Genomic DNA, 7444 nt, shown 5'->3' on the forward strand with positions numbered 1-7444 from the left:
CTCTTGTGAGTCTGCATTGTTTCCTGTAACCTGTCTTCTGTGTGGTTTGTTCTCAATGATTCTCGTTCCTGAAGTTTATGTTTTTATTGTTCAAGTCGTGTTGTGCCGTGTTGGCCTTTTGGTTTGGTTTTTGTTTGTTTAGTTGTGTTTTTGTTAATAAATTCTATTCCCCGCACTTGGACCCAGACCTCCTCTCTCTCACCCGTGACAGTGCATTAGTGCTGGAGATTTGTCAGTGACTTTTTTCTCACAGAAAGCAACTAGTGACATTTTTCATGAGTAACTCAATGAATTGTTCAAATGATTTGGTGTTTTATTTAGAAATAAAGCACCACTATGTTGGCATAGCAGAAACCAACAAAGTAGACACTGTTTAAAAAGTTATGTGTGACGCTGCCTTATTAAAAACAACTAATTGAGGTTAATCGCCATTCTTTTTCTTTTTTTATCTACCCTTTTCCTCAATGTGGAAGTAAGTCTATGGGATGTCCGCTTCATTATCTGCTATAGGGAAATAACAAGAATAATAACAGCATGCAGTAAACGGTCAAACTGTTTGCTCTACAAACCAGTGTGTCCATAATTAAGATAATACAATCAAATAATACGGTAAGACACACCAATTTGCAATATCAAGCAGCAAAACGAGCTGTTTTGTACAGCTAAAAATAGCTGGAAGCGGATGAGACTGGAAGACACACCCATAAAATGTAATTAATTTTAATTAATAATTAAAAGGTGGATGGAATGAACACATAATATGCACAATGCATTTAAGGTCTACAAATGTGCACTGATAACACTCATAGCAAAAAAAGTGGTACTGATGGTGTGTTCAATTTGTACAAAGGAGGAAATTCTGAGTTGCCAGTATAGGACTTAACTTTTAACTAGAATGCCAACTCGGAAACTCTGAGGAACTGCATGAACCCTGACTTTGGAATGCAAAATGGCTTTTCAGTGGATTAACTTAAGTTAAACAGTAGACTTAGACACTTCTGTTTGTCTAAGTCCCAATAAACTCACACAGTGAGTAATATAAAGGTGCTTCACGTTACCACGGAAGAACATTTTTTGTTTAAATGGTTCCATAAAGAACTTTTAATATCTGAAGAAACTTTCTGTTTCACAAAAGGTTCTTTGTGACGAAATATATTTTTTTAGATTATACAAAGGTAAGAAAGAGATGGTTCTTTAAAGAACCGTTGACTGAATGGTTCTTTGTGGAACCCAAAATGGTTCTTCTATGGCATCGCTGTGAAGAACCTTTTAAAGCACCTTTATTTTTAAGAGTGTACTATCCAACTTCTATCTGTGGACATGACACTTCAGCATCATCTGTGAAAAATACAGCTTTTTTTCCTGCTTTTTATCAAATGGTATTTCTAACAACTGAAGTGTCCATCTTGGTTGTCTGATTTTTCTGGAATGCAGTCAACTCGGGTGTGACGTCATTCCCAGCTCCGACATCCGACTTCTGAGGTAAATAGAACACAGCATTAGCGAGTCTGCTATTTACCCACAGTATTTCTGGTTTCTGGAGCTGTGGCGGTACATAAGACTAAAATTGTCACGTTTGAGAGGAAAGGTCTGGGTCCAGATGCAGGGAAAATAGTTTTAATTAAACAAAACACAAATAAACATTAACAAAAAAGGCCAACACGGCACAATCAAACATTAACTCAAACATAAACTGAACAAAACAAGCAACACGGTCAAGAGCCAAGATCTAGAATACAAAATACACAGAAACAAACCATACGGAAGACAATGCAGAGGAGACAATGCAGCCAGGATGAGAGGTAAATGATTGCTAATGACAAACAGGTGTACAAATCAAGGGAGTGTAGTCAAAACAGCGACCTCAGGTGGTTGAGGGAAGCCCCACAGCCCAGATCATGACAAAAATGCTGGGAAACACTTCTTTGGAAGAAAAGTATTTTTTCTAGATCTTCAAGTGACCATAAGAAGCTGACTGTTGAAAGTTAAATTATGGAACTTTCCTAACTGACATACCAAAGTTGGGAGGAGGAAGTTGTTCAGTTTGCTGCACTAACCGTGGGAGCCAATGAACTCATGACCTCAGTGAATCTGTGGTTTGTCACATTAATTAGAAAGAAGAAATTCTTTCAAAACAACAGCTTTGACATATTAAATGTGGTCTGATTGAAAGTTCAATGACACACTTGCTTTCAATGTTCAACAGCCAATAAAAGTCTGACATCACCAATCAAATATATGAAGATTTACAATGTAATGTGTTCTCACGAATAAAGTTAATCATCTAAATTGAGGCGTTTTGTCTGTTGCATGCACACATGTAGAGGCTACTTACTTTCCTCTCTCTCACTTTCTCTCCTGACAAACCATTGGGTGGTTCTGGGCTCTGTGTGCGCTTGGCAGGAATTAACTGCTGGCTTGACTATAATTTGTTAACTTCAGTCCCTAAAAAAGCTTCTGCCTGGCAATGTCTATTACTGCTCTGCATGAATGTGGCGACTGGCACAACAAAGAGTGAAGGCAGACTTGATCAACAGAGCTGGTTGTTAAAGAGGTATATTGAGTGTGAAACAGTATTTTTTGAAAATAAATGGGACATTTCCAAAATTTTATATACAGGCAATTCTGAGATAGAAAAAGAAAATTTAAGGGTATATGAAATGATGGAAATGAACAGAGATGCCCTGAAATATGTCCTTTTAAACGTGAGGAATAATAAAAATTGTAAATAAACCCACTGCAAATCAGACCCAAAAGGACATGATTTTTTTGTTTTATAGGGGCATCATGCACCTTTATTAGGTGGTAGTATGTAATCATGGCTTTAAAGGGGAAAAAAACTTTATTAAATAGTGTTCTCATATGGACCTATATTTTTACAGACAGACAGACAGACAGACAGACAGACAGATAGATAGATAGATAGATAGATAGATAGATAGATAGATAGATAGATAGATAGATAGATAGATAGATAGATAGATAGATTCTGAATAATTTAGATTTTTTTTTATAAATTTACGGTAGGAAGAGGAATATTAAAATGTCTGAATAGCAAAAAATTTGAATTGCCATATGGACCTATGGTTCTAGACAGATAGATATACAGATATACAGATATACAGATAGATAGATAGATAGATAGATAGATAGATAGATAGATAGATAGATAGATAGATAGATAGATAGATAGATAGATAGATAGATTATGACATAAAGTAACTTCTGTTTGAATACATTTAAGGTAGGAAGAGGAATATTAAAATGTCTGAATAGCAAGAAATTGGAATTACCACTAAAAAAAATTAAACTGATAAGCAGACAGAAGAAAAATGTAAAGCAACATTGTCTAATTCTGAGTATATCTTTGCTTGTTTCTTTAGATTTTTCCTATGTCTTTATAAACTAAAACTCTTTCATGGATATAAACATAACCACCCAAGCACAGGACATCATTTAGCACATCAATATCTGCACAACTTTTTCCTCTATGCATCTGAATAAACAGAGAGCAAGTTTGCACATGCATAAATCTAAACTGAGAAGGTTTCACAAGTCCTTGGTTTCATAAGTTTTAATGTTCACTAAAGCTGAAGTAGTCCAGAAACTTTATATACTTAGCCTGTAAAAAAAAGTTCAGTATGCAAATTCAAGCCATGCAAAAATGGGTAAGTAGCAAGAAAATGAATAAAAAATTTATATATATCCAAAAAACGCAAAATTATAATAATAATAATAATAATAATAATAATAAAAAACACTTACCTTAATTTGGGCTGCAATATTTCCACACTGAGCTCCCGCGACCGTATTTAGCCTACCTTCAGCGTTTGTTATATGTTCTCTTCGGCGTGACTTGGTCTCCTAGTTTTAACTATCTTAACTAACTCCCACGGGTCATCAAGTCTGTATCTGTCAGTGAGGCGGAGAGCTAGACCGGTTTACACGCGGAGGAAATGGGCTCACACAGACGCGCGGGTTTGGGTGGGTTGAACAGTCAGTGCCACAACTTCAGCCAACCGGTCGCTCTCATACAGTGATGCGCACTCAATAGTGTGTAGCAGGCTGCTTATTGCACAACACATTAATGAAATGATTTCTGACAGGGTTAAAGGTCCGTGGTTTAATGAGTTTCTACACATTTTAAAGCGCAGTCAAGCAAACGAAGGGGTTTGTCAGAACGTGGATATTAAATTCCCGCTTTGACTCTCTGACTAAAAACGTCACCATGGTGACTGTCAAGTTTCCACCAAAATACCGTTTGCTAGTTTATTGTAATCACAATTAATTAATGTTGTTATATTTTGTAGACAACTTTCATACTTTTAACTTATTTAGCTTCCAAATGGGAAACTTTACCAAATGAAAATTACGAAAACATTGTAGGCTATACGGCCATTCTACAGAATTGGTCTAAAAGCAAAGTTGGAAACGTCTTTTTTCAAAAAAAAAAAATTACGTATGCAAACTGTATAATATCCAAGGTACACATTTCTAGCAATTGTGCAGTTAACACTTAAGTTGTATTTTCAGAAAGTTTTGGAATAAATTATCTTCTCTCCAAATTTGTCACTACCAAAACACATTAAAATAGCCTATATTTTAATTAGAAGTGTATTGATCTACTAAGATTTTGCTTACAGCTACATTGTAAATATATATATATTTGCTATTTTATTAACAGTTTGTCATAGGTTAATCAATAACAGTTACATTTAACATTATTTCAAGTGTGATTCATGAGTTTTGTTGTTTGAATACATTTTTTTTTTTTTTTGTTAAAGGCAAAAAGTTGATCATACTGATTTCAAAGTTAAGGATCGAGTCATTAGTTTGAATATACATTAAATCTAAAACTCTAAAACATCTTAGCTAATAATTCATTATACTTTATTTTTGACAAAACATCCCGTTTTGGTCGTGACTGCACATTTTCGATAGTGACAATAATTACATCACATTACAGAATTTTAACTCACATACTAAAGCACTACTAAAACATACTAAAATACTAAAAATGTGCATAACTGTAGTAAAATCTTGTTTATTTCTCCCTAATAAAGGATTAACTGTTTCCTTTTGTCACTACTGAAACAATGATGACATATTTCGGTCATGAATTTTATGGGATAACAAAAAAAAACAAAGATGCCACTACCCAAACTTCACCAAATGTTTCAGGCGTGACTGTTTCGGTACTGACAAATATATGGTATAACACCCAAAAAAACAAAGATGCCACTACCCAAACTTCACCAAATGTTTCAGGCGTGACTGTTACGATAGTGACAAATATATGATATAACACCCAAAAAACAAAGAAGCCACTACCCAAACTTCACCAAATGTTTCAGGCGTGACTGTTTCGGTACTGACAATTATATGGTATAACACCCAAAAAACAATGATGTCACTACAAAACGCCACCAAATGTTTTAGTAGTGACAATTTTAGATACTTTTGAAGCTAGCTCAAAGATGCTAATCAGCACATGGTTAGCTAGCACAGATCTGAACAGTTGTACACATACAAAAACTAAATGTTAAGGAATAACTCCCCAAAAAATGTTTAATTGGAGAAAAATGGTGTTCAGTAGTGACATTCTTTAAAGTTACACACAGATTTTTCATACTTTTGAACACATTTACCTCAAAATGATAGGGTCTATCTACTCACCAATGTGTTTTTTGGCTGTTTAACAGCAGTTTGCACCAATTCTGTAAAATGGACTATATGTTTTTCATTTAATTTAACAAAAACTGTTTTAATTTTATAATTTTAATAATAATCACAATAGAACCTTGTCTTAACAATCAACAGTAAAACTGTTATAGATCAAGAGGATGTTTTGTGGGCACAGATAATTATCAATCAGACAGGTTTAACTTTGAGGAATGTAACACCTAAAGGCCCTTGTCAAAAAATCCTATAGGATTTCAATAGGAATTCTCTATAGGATTCCAGTTAGAATTTCTATCATATTTTGGAACCGTTCCTAAAGGATTCCATTAGGAATTGTCTAATAGGATTTTCTTATACAAGCCATAAATATCCTGTAGGATAATTTCTATGGGATTTTAATGGGTTTTCTTTTAAAGCATCTTTCAAAAATTTTGAAGAATCCTAAAAGGTACACTTTTTTATTGTTTATATTAGTTTAGTGTCTTGCAGTTTACTTTAACTCACCTTAATATACATTCAAATAGGAATCCTCTACAAATCCTAAAGGATTCCACTAGGAATCTTCTACAGGATTCAAATCAGAATTTCTATCATATTTTGGAACCGTTCCTAAAGGATTCCATTAGGAATTGTCTTATAGGATTTTCTTATAGGACAAGACATACATATCCTGTAGGATAGTTTCTACAGGATTTTAAGGGGATCCTGTTTTAAGACTATTCATATCAAATCCTATAGAAATGGTTCCAAAATATGATAGAAAGTCCAATAACAATCCTGTACAAGTTTATCAGAATCCTTTAGGATTTTTTGATAAGCAACAGACAATGAACAACGTCTACATCAAGGCAATGTAAACCACAAACTGCAAGTACTATCTGTTAGCAAAACAAGAAGTGGAAAAGAGCACATTTAGATTAAAAAAAAGTTCCCATAAAGACATGAACAAGCATCCAATTTGATCCCATAAAAATCCTTTAAGAATGATCCTACAGAATATTTATTTTTTATAAGAATATTCCTATTGAAATCCTATAGGAATGGTTCCAAAATATGATAGAAATTCCAATAAGAATCCTGTACAAAATTCTTATTTGAATCCTTTAGGATTTTTTGTCAAGACATAAATATTCAGTAGGATGGTTTCTATGGGATTTTTATGGGATCAAATTGGATGCCTGTTCTTTTTGTAATCTAGAAGTGCACTTTTCACTGTTTTTGTTTTACTATCAAATAGTGCTTGCAGTTTGCTGTTTACATCACCTTGTTCACTAACATTGTAAACAACATTGTGAGCTGATTTGTGCAGCACACAGCCTTAGTGCAAACACACACACACACACACACACACACACACACACACACACACACACACACACACACACACACAAACACACACACTCTCTCTCTCTCTCTCTCTCTCTCTCTCTCACACACACACACACACACACACACAGTAGCACTGTCCTTCAATGCAAATACTTCACTGGACCAGGTCTAGACTTGAGTGAGGGAGGTAGATATAAAAATTAGAGGACACCAGAAGTTGAAATGAAAAATAACACTTTACTGTGACAATAAATAAATAACATAACCAAACAAAAGAAACAAAGCACAGTCTAAATTAGTAGTAGTTTAATTTAGCAAATTCACCTGGGCTGGATGATTAGTTAATAATAGTTAGGATTAAATCTAAAATAATTAAATCCTAAATCTAAATGTCTTTTTTCTGTAACGTTAGTAACCACTGATCTATTTTTTT

General features: G+C 34.1%; 1 protein-coding gene across 1 annotated transcript in view; it reads right to left on the bottom strand.

The window, feature by feature from the left end:
• The window catches only part of bgnb (biglycan b), a 34101-nt gene extending 30128 nt beyond the window's left edge, over positions 1 to 3973 (bottom strand). The window contains exon 1 of the mRNA XM_073823386.1: positions 3766 to 3973. The gene's annotated coding sequence lies outside the window, so the exon portion shown is untranslated. The remainder of the gene's footprint in view (positions 1 to 3765) is intronic.
• Between the last annotated feature and the right edge of the window lie 3471 nt (positions 3974 to 7444).

The sequence above is a fragment of the Garra rufa genome, chromosome 18 (assembly GCF_049309525.1).
Source record: "Garra rufa chromosome 18, GarRuf1.0, whole genome shotgun sequence".
NCBI classification, from domain to species: Eukaryota; Metazoa; Chordata; class Actinopteri; order Cypriniformes; family Cyprinidae; genus Garra; species Garra rufa.